Here is a 10341-nt window from a genome sequence, read left to right on the forward strand (position 1 = left end):
GTGTGTGTGTGTGTGTGTGTGTGTGTGTGTGTGTGTGTGTGTGTGTGTGTGTGTGTGTGTGTGTGTGTGTGTGTGTGTGTGTGTGTGTGTGTGTGTGTGTGTGTGTGTGTGTGAGCTGGGAGGTATGCACCCCTGCCTGTGCCATGTCTATACTATCTGCTTCTGCAGCTGCATCTAGTGTCCTATAGATTTGGCCAGATCTGTGACTCATTTGACTAACTCCGCCCACTGTTGTAACTCCGCCCAGCGTTAGCAAATGAATCACAAGATCACAGAATAGGGCTATTATATAGGAGATATAATACTTGCCTACTCTCCCGGAATGGCCGGGAGGCTCCCGAAAATCGGGTGACCCTCCCGGCCCCCCAGAAGAGCAGGCAAGTCTCCCCCGATTTCAGGGGTCCCCCCTGCCCTGGCCGCCCACTTAGCGAGTGAAGTGGGCGGGCCGGGCAGGCGATGACGCGATTCTTGTTGAATCGCGTCATCATAGCCACGCCCCCTGCTGTATAATACTGGTAATACCGGCATTACACAGCGGGGGCGTGGCTTACATGACGCGATCTGCAGTCACGCCCCCAATCCACCTCTGGCCCGCCCCCCTCTGCACGCACGTCACTGCCCGCCCCCCTGCTGAGCCGACCTGGCTGCTCTCTCCTGGAGAGAGCAGCCTTGAAGTTGGCAAGTATGATTATATATATATATATATATATATATATATATATACAGTCCTGGGCTGTGAACCCGTGGGCTGTGAACCCGTGCTGGAATCTCGGCTCGGACACTTCTAGCTGCAGTTACATAAGGGCTGGGTCGCTCTTGTATCACATGTGGGACTGTTGCGTCCGCAACAAGAAATTAATGTCTGTGGTCTGTGTAACCCTGTTACTCGGTAGCACTGTTATGTCACCCCGCCTCATGTCTGTATCACATGTACAGATGCACTAGATTAGCTAAACACAACTCGCCCTTAAGTTTTTATCATATTAAAGTAAGGGCCCCTCGGAAGGTGTCGGCTTCATCCCTATGATACAATGTAACCATTATGATTCTAAAGTAATATCACACAGTTCCTATTGACGTACCAATATTCCATCCATTGCAACGTCACACTGCCATACGGGGCCACATAAAGCGAGATTATACAGGAATAGTCATGTTTAGGAGCAGCGTACGCTTTGTAGGGCTGAACCAATCCCTTATCTGAGATTTGATCTTTGGTCTTTAGTTACTGATTGGCATTATGCCGCTCCTACGGTGGCCCATGTGGTCCAGCCCAGTGTAACAGATCTTTGTGTTAGAAAACACCCAAACACCCAGCATGATTAAACTCTCTGTTCTTATTCCCCCCCACCAATAACAAGACAGCGCCCTCCCCCCCCCCCCCCCCCCCCCCCCCTTCCCCACATTGGGCCTAATTCAGATCTGATTGCAGCAGCAAATTTGTTTGGTAATGGTCAAAACCATGGCCCTCATTCCGAGTTGTTCGCTCGCAAGCTGCTTTTAGCAGCATTGCACACGCTAAGCCGCCGCCTACTGGGAGTGAATCTTAGCTTAGCAAAATTGCGAACGAAAGATTCTCAAAATTGCGAATAGAAATTTATTTGCAGTTTCTGAGTAGCTCGGGACTTACTCTGCCACTGCGATCAGTTCAGTCAGTTTCGTTCCTGGTTTGACGTCACAAACACACCCAGCGTTCGCCCAGACACTCCTCCGTTTCTCCAGCCACTACCGCGTTTTTCCCAGAAACGGCAGCGTTTTTTCACACACTCCCATAAAACGGCCAGTTTCCGCCCAGAAACACCCATTTCCTGTCAATCACATTACGATCACCAGAACGAAGAAAAAACCTCGTAATGCTGTGAGTAAAATACCAAACTTCTTAGCAAATTTACTTGGCGCAGTCGCAGTGCGAACATTGCGCATGCGCAATTAGCGGAAAATCGCTGCGATGCAAAGAAAATTACAGAGCGAACAACTTGGAATGAGGGCCCATGTGCACTGCAGGGGGGGCAGATATAACGTGTGCAGAGTGAGTTAGATTTGGGTGGGGTGTGTTTGTAAATTGCAGTGTAAGAATAAAGCAGCCAGTATTTACCCTGCACAGAAACAATATAACCCAACCAAATCTAACTCTCTCTGCACATGTTACATCTGCCCTATCTACAGTGCACATGGTTTTGCCCATTAGCTACCAACAATTTGCTGCTGCGATCATATCTGAATTTTGCCCATTGTTATTAGGTATCAAAGCAGTGACGGGGGCTCTGCCCATCACCTCTACAACAAACTCAAGGCGAGAGACAATTCATTCTGTAAGGAGCACTACTTACCACTACGCTAACAACGTCATCTGAGGAAATGTATCTCAGTTTTCTCAGGTTATTTATTAATTAACAGTAATTTATATAGCGCACACATATTGTGCAGCACTTCACAGAGTACGTAGGTCATTCATATAATCAGTTCCTGTCCCAGAGGAACTTACAATCTATGGTGGTCATTCCGAGTTGTTCGCTCGTTGCCGATTTTCGCTATGCTGCGATTTGCTGCTAAATGCACATGCGCATGGTACGCAGCGCGCATGCGCTGAGTTATTTAACTAAAAACTGAGCAGTTTTGCTGGTGTTCGTGCGGCGCTTTTCTGTCGCACTGCTGATCGGTGAGTGATTGACAGGAAATGGGCGTTTCTGGGTGGTAACTGAGCGTTTTCCGGGAGTGTGCTAAAAAACGCAGGCGTGCCAGGGAAAAACGCAGGAGTGGCTGGAGAAACGGGGGAGTGGCTGGCCGAACGCAGGGCGTGTTTGTGACGTCAAACCAGGAACTAAACGGACTGAGCTGATCGCAATCTGTGAGTAGTTCTGGAGCTACTCAGAAACTGCTTGAAAATTTTTAGTAGCAGTTCTGCTAATCTTTCGTTCGCAATTCTGCTAAGCTAAGATACACTCCCAGAGGGCGGCGGCCTAGCGTTTGCAATGCTGCTAAAAGCAGCTAGCGAGCGAACAACTCGGAATGAGGGCCTATGTTCCCTGTCACATGGACACACACACACACTAGCCCACCAGTATATTTTTTGAGTTTGGGAGGAAACAAATATGAATAGAACATAAAACCCCCCACAGATAGTACTATAGCGGAAATCGAATACAAGAGCTCAGTGCTGTGAGGCTGGAAACTAATAATTGCACTGCAAAGCTGCCCGCATGGTGCCTATTTAAGAATATTTAGCAGGTGATAATGCAAGCTACCGCACCCCATCCCCCACGCTCCAGGCAGGCTGCCATTCTTTGTGCTATGGGGGTGGGGCAGTGATGCCATCCAATTGCTCACCAGTAGTAATTACCCTATATATATATATATATATATATATATATATATACAAATAGTAATATGCAGCACTCCTGGCGTCTTGAGAAATCAATCATATAATGCACTTTCGTTTGGCAACGTTTCAGTGCCGTTTATTGTGGCACTTTCGTCAGGTTTAACCATATATAACCATATATATATATATATATATATATATATATGTACATTATGAATAAATGCATTGAGACGGATGACATTTTGTCTTTACATCTGAAAACATACGGAAAAACTCTCTAACCCCAACAGCTTACAATCTAACCATTCTCTAATGAGATTAGGACATTTGTAATACTGCAGATGCGTTAATTTGAGATGCGCTTAAATAAATAAAATTTTAAAAAATCAATATTAATTTTTTTTAAATGTAGTGTTGCTTGTTGGGGAAACTGTATTCTGACCCCGAGGGGTTAACTCTGAAGAAGAGCTGCAGTTTGGGTGAAATCGGCTAATCAGCGACTGTCCATCAGGTGACTCAGTATTCTCGAGTCTCGTGGGCTCCATGTGAGCAAGAAGCAGATGAGATATGATGTACAGACAAACTGAAAGATGTACGCTTCATTCTCAATGATACATATGAGAGCAGTGTGAGCGCAATGTAGTGGGGGGGGGGGGGGGGCAATTCTCTAGCGACAAAGACGCTTCTTATCACTGCAATAAAAAGAAATTACTTATCATCGCAGTTTACCAAAAATGATATCCCTGTGTCAGGATAGAGGAGGTGTGGTGGGGTGCATGGGGCACCAAGATCTCACGCACCTGCCCTGGATGTGTCTGTGCACGAGCTGATCAGCCGGCTCCTGCATACACAGCGGAACTAAAAGTCCAACAAATTCCACTAATACTAAATAAACGTTAAGAAGATTAAAACCAGGACACGAATACATTAAAACCTTTTATTTTATTTTCTTCTCTCTTTCTTTTTTTTAAATAAGATGCATCAATGTAAAGAGTGGGTAAGCCGCAAACGCTTCAAACTGTCACTTTATAGGATGTGCTTGATAAATTCTAGCCAGAAGCTTATTGTATTCTACATGGAACTTTCTGCCCCAGAGAGGTCAGGTTCACCAAAAGTCGTAAGAATTGCAGTGACTACGTCCCACTTGTTTCGTTAAATGCTGCTGACATTAAATGGGTATAAATTTACAGAGAGAGCAACTTTCACGGCGCAGTACATCTATATAGTACATTTAGGGCCAGGGACAGAGCGCATCTTGTGTTCTCGCACTGCGCATACTTCAAAGCCGAGCAGACGTAACTATGGGCAATGCAGAGCCGTAGGCATGTCAGTCCCATGTCCACCTGCGCTCTCCCGTAGGCAGCATTCTGTCGGAACTGCGAGCTACACGCAATTGTGCGTACGTGTAAATACACCTGTGTTTTAGAAGCTTCCTTTACACCAAGGACAGGGATGGTGCAAATGCACACCGATAATAATGACACGGCGTGTAGTTTTGCCTTCACAAACAACTAGCAGTCTATGTGTGATTGCACAAATATATAGTCTCAGGGTCAGGGTTCCGGGACCAGTGGTTCTGCGGACGTCGTGTTGCTGGAGCCGCCTCTGGGAGAACCTTGGGAAACGTTTCTTTTCATCGCCACCTATTCATTTCCCCGCTCGTGACTCTCTTATCCCAATACACTATGAAACCTCGTCTGACTTCACTCTCCTCCTGGCTGTGGTGGCTTTATGTGACCTCAAAGGCCTTGAGCCCACAATATCCTCCTGCAAATGACGCTGACAGCCTTTCACACACAGAGGGCCTGTTTTACAGGCGTGCTGCGTGAGCCTGGGTATATTCCTGGGCACACACACGGGGGCAGGAGACGGCAATATTATGCCTCTGCCTACAGTCACGTGCTGGACAGACCACACAATCTGCCGGGCCCAGTGTGTACTCCAGACTGGCAATACCTGACCCTCGCACAGCGGACCACATTCCACGAGCTGAGACTTTCTGCTTCCAGGGGGCCAAATGTAATAGGGTGAGAGTTTCAGAAAGTGAGAGATTTGGTAAGTTTTCTCTGTGTTGGTTTTTTTTTAAGTGGCAATCATTTACACTGCAAAACCAGGTTGATCTTGCTGTGTAAATGATTGCCACTTAAAAAAAAAAATGCAAAACCTTACCAAATCTCTCACTTTTTGAAACTCTCACTCTATTACATTTGGGTGGTCATTCCGAGATGATCGTAGCTGTGCTAAATTTAGCACAGCTACGATCATCCAAACTGACATGCGGGGGGACGCCCAGCACAGGGCTATCCCGCCCCACATGTCAGTGCCGCCCCCCCCCCCCGCGCAGAAGTGCAAAGGCATCGCACAGCGGCGATGGCTTTGCACTTCAAAAGTAGCTCCCGCCCAGCGCAGATTTAGCGCGTGCTCCCCGGCCCACAGCGGCTGCGTGTGACGTCACGCAGCCGCTGTGGCCCGCCCCCCGTTCGTTCCGACCACGCCTGCGTTGGCGGGACCGCGCCCACGAAACGGCGGGCAAATGCCGCCGTTCCCCCCACCCCACCCAGCGACCGCCTACGGCCGTCTGGCATGCGCCGGCACACTGCTGCGCCGGCGAACGCGCAGTTCTCACCCGAACGCACCGCTGCGATAAACTGCAGCGTACGATCGGGTCAGAATGACCCCCTTGGCCCCATATCTTAATTATTCATTCACTATTTCATAGTAATTTGCCAAGTAACATTTACTCTCTCTGTTATTAACCGTTTGCTCTCCGGCGTTGCAGTAGACTCTGGCATTGGGACAGAGTCTACTGCACCTGTGCAGGTCTCCGGGAACATGTTTTCGGGGAGATCTCTGCTGCGCATGTGCAAATCACCGGGAAAATGGCAGCGGCGGCCATTTTCCCAGTGATTTCTGCAACTACCATCACTGAGGCTCTCAACTCCACTCCTCAAGTCCCTCCAGCAGGCCATGTTTGATGGATCTCTTTAGTCATGTACAGGCGAGGCAATCTATGTTCCTGGGTCAGTGATTATCCCACTTGCTTCCACAGACGGAAATCCTCAAACCAGTTGGGAAAACTTGAGGGCCGAGTTTGAGAATATCTATCACATGGGCGCTGGGGTTAATGTTTTGTCAGAAGCCAATTAACCTACTTGTATGTTTTGGAGTCAACCCACACACAACCACGGAGAGAACATGCAAACCCGACCCAATAGGGCCTTGTGAGGAATTGAACTCATGAGCTCGAAGTTATGGCGAGCCAGCAATACTAACCACTACACTAACTGTGCAGCTAATATAGGCAGCAGTTACTGAGTCCATACCTCTTTGGTGCACAGAGCAGGGGTTAACCTGTGCAGCTTGTGGTGAAAGGGAACTGATTGCAGTAAACAGATTTTAGAATGTAATTGTGCACGGAAACAGTTCAGCAATCATGTCATCTGTACATGACACTATAACACTATAAAATGATACAATACACAATTTACACTCTTACCCTGCCTCTGAGTAATACTGGTTACACACCCCATTTGCCTTTGCCACACAATGGGGTAAATTTACTAAGATGGGAGATTTTTAGAACTGGTGATGTTGTCCATGGCAACCAATCAGATTCTACTTACCATTTATCTAGCTGCTTCTAGCAGATAATAGATATAATCTGATTGGTTGCTATGGGCAACATCACCAGTTCTAAAAATCTCCCACCTTAGTAAATTTACCCCAATCTGTCTATAATCACTGTCATACTTACTGTAGGTATTTCTGCTGGAAATGGCCAAGGAGCCGAACACAGGATGTCACCCAATATGGCCGCCTACATTATCATATGTAATGATTTTGGACTTAATCTTGTAGTCTAAGATGCAGGGCCATCTTAACGTATAGGCCCACAATTCTAGGGACCTCCACATTGGTGTCAAGAAGGGGGAGGGGCTTACCAAAGGAGCCCAGTGCGGGCCCTGCTGCCCCTCCCCCCCGAGTATACATACCTTCATCTTGGAAGTGGGTCTCTCCATCACGAATGGCGCCATCTTCCCAGTGACATCTTCTGTAGGGCAGAGCCACATAATGAGAGCAAAGACTCTCTTTTCGGATGTTTTCGTGAGGTATCCCTAGGATGTATGACGGGGGTTCAGCAGCAGATCTCTCCAATCTGATGCAGTTCCCCCAACTCTCTTTAGCCCGCAGGTACGCAGACACTTGAACTTTGCCGACGCAAGAACGTCCCTACAGCCTAGTCACACTTCTTCAATCAAAAGTACAGATGGAGCCTCGTTCATCTAGGCTTCTCTGCTGCACCTAGGTGCATCAAGGCTTATTAGCATAAGCCTTTCATCTATTGTTCTCAGCTGCAATACAATACAGAGAACAATACAGCAGGGGATTAAGTCATTACAGCAGGGGATTAAATCTGGCTGCCCTCTCTCATTTAATCCTATTAAAGGGATAGATGAGCATGGCTCCATCTGTATAGATGTGACTGAAATATGTGCAGTTCTACAACGTACACACCAGCAGGCCCGTAGTGTGGCAATAACCCTCTGCCGGCCATGTCATCACAGTGAGGAGGCGGCTCTCTAGGCTGCAGGGCGCCATTCCAGCAGTGACGGTGCCGCCATCTAAGCCTTGCACCCTGGGCGGCAGTTCTGTTTGCTCACCGCTAGTTATAGCTGCGGTGCGCACAGTTCCAGTGCATGCACAATGCAAAAGCATGCAAGATACACTCCTGCAACAGGCGTGTAGGTTCAGTGCAATATCAGGCAATATCTCGGCCTTTTGGCTAAGATCAAGTGTAGTATCTGTTCTTATCAGTTGAGAAAAACCGACCGGTTAGCCCTACTTCATGGGGGGAGTGCGAAGCCCCCATGTTGTGTGAGGCACGGTCTGGTGGAGTATCTACTGTAGAGAAACACAGGGTGGAGTACCTATTCTTACACTAGGAGCGTGAGAGGTTCCTAGATGTGGAATGGAGAAACACCCTGTGGAGTATCTGACCGGGGTGTGGCGGGCCCCTGGTGGAGAGTGGAGAAAAACTGGGCTGAGTATTCCTATCTTCTGGGGGCCTAAAGCAACCCCTATGTTGTTTAGGAACAGCCTGGTCTAGTACCCACTCTTACTGGGGGTTGACCCTGGGATAGGAGCAGTACGAAGCTTGGTCTGGCTGAGAGGCCAGGAGCAGCTTAGAAGCCCGAGGTGACATGTGCCCTTGGGGTGAAAACCCCAAGGGTGCCTTAACTTGCACTGGCCCTAAACCTTTGCACTTTAAGAGCACTTGCACAGTCACTTCTTCCCAACTTCTGGAGCACCACATCCTTTGCCCTGGCCTTTTGGCTAGGGCAAGGATAATTTTTTACCCCCCCCCGGCCTTCTGGCTGGGGCTTATTTATTTATTTATGCCCACATATGAGTTTTTGCACTTGCACCCGCACTTGCACAAACTTTAGCACTTTTATTCGTTTTTTGTAGTTTGTAGTGTGTCACGGTCACGTTTTTTGTTGGGGTTAAGGTGAGACCCTTATGGGCCGCCCTCTCCTCTAAAGTTGCTGAGGTCCTCTCCACGGGGGGAGGACCAGACGCAGAAATCGGTCCCCAGGGGGACGCTTCGGCTAACCCTGGGGACACCCGAGGGTCCCCCTGCGCTTCGGCAAAGGGGGACCCACAGTCCCTTTTTTCCCTCAGGGCCTTTTGGCTCTGAGGGTTAGAGGAGTAACGGGGCCCTTCTCCTCCGGGAGAGGGTCCAAGAACCTTCGCCCCCAGCACGTTTGGTCACAGACACTGGGTGATGAAGCACCGCACCTCGGGCTTCAATAAAAAAAAAAAAAAATCAGGCATACGGTTTGTGCCACAGAAGGTGCATTTGTGCACGTTCACAAATCCAACACGTCCTTTCCTCATGCAGACTCCTTAGAAGCGGGGGAGAGTGAGTGCGGCAGGGGAGACACAGGGCCATTAATCAGACCTGATCGCAGCAGCAAATTTGTTTGCAATCGGGCAAAACCATGTGCACTGCAGGGGGGGGGGGGGGGGGGGGGGGCAGATGTAACATGTGCAGAGAGAGTTAGATTTGGGTGGGTTATTTTGTTTCTGGGCAGGGTAAATACTGGCTGCTTTATTTGTACACTGCAATTTAGATTTCCGTTTGAACACACCCCACCCAAATCTAACTCTCTCTGCACATGTTACATCTGCCCCCCCCTGCAGTGCACATGGGCCCTCATTCCGAGTTGTTCGCTCGTTCTTTTTCTTCGCATAGGTGCGATAAGTCGCAAACTGCGCATGCGCAATGTTCGCAGTGCGCATGCGCCAAGTAAATTAGCACAAAAGTTTGGTATTTTACTCACGGCTTAACGAAGATTTTTCTTTGTTCTGGTGATCGTAGTGTGATTGACAGGAAGTGGGTGTTTCTGGGCGGAAACTGACCGTTTTATGGGTGTGTGTGAAAAAAACGCTGGCGTTTCTGGGAAAAACGCGGGAGTGGCTGGAGAAACGGGGGAGTGGCTGGAGAAACGGGGGAGTGTCTGGGCGAACGCTGGGTGTGTTTGTGACGTCAAACCAGGAACGAAACTGACTGAACTGATCGCAGTGGCAGAGTAAGTGTCGAGCTACTCAGAAACTGCTAAGAAATTTCTATTCGCAATTTTGAGAATCTTTCGTTCGCAATTTTGCTAAGCTAAGATACACTCCCAGTAGGCGGCGGCTTAGCGTGTGCAATGCTGCTAAAAGCAGCTAGCGAGTGAACAACTCGGAATGAGGACCATGGTTTTGCCCAACTGCTAACAAATTTGCTGCTGCAATCAGGTCTGAATTAGGCCCTCAATCACTTCATGTGACTTAATGTACTGCTCCCCAGGCTGAATTATCTTATATCTGCTATCAGACCCTGTAGGTAGGGGGAAATCCTTTGAAACTGATATTACTGCACAGAATTTCCACACGTTAACCACAATGGATGGATGTATTTTCTCTTCTGGTGAGCGCTCCTTATAAAGCATTCCAGATTAAAATATCTGCACAGT

At 48.3% G+C, this 10341-nt stretch overlaps 1 pseudogene; it reads left to right on the forward strand.

Annotated features, from left to right (window-relative positions):
- The first annotated feature begins 8088 nt into the window (after positions 1–8088).
- Positions 8089–8170, forward strand: LOC134938215 (U2 spliceosomal RNA; annotated as a pseudogene).
- The last annotated feature ends 2171 nt before the right edge of the window (positions 8171–10341 follow it).

The sequence above is a fragment of the Pseudophryne corroboree genome, chromosome 6, assembly GCF_028390025.1.
Source record: "Pseudophryne corroboree isolate aPseCor3 chromosome 6, aPseCor3.hap2, whole genome shotgun sequence".
Lineage (NCBI taxonomy): Eukaryota > Metazoa > Chordata > Amphibia > Anura > Myobatrachidae > Pseudophryne > Pseudophryne corroboree.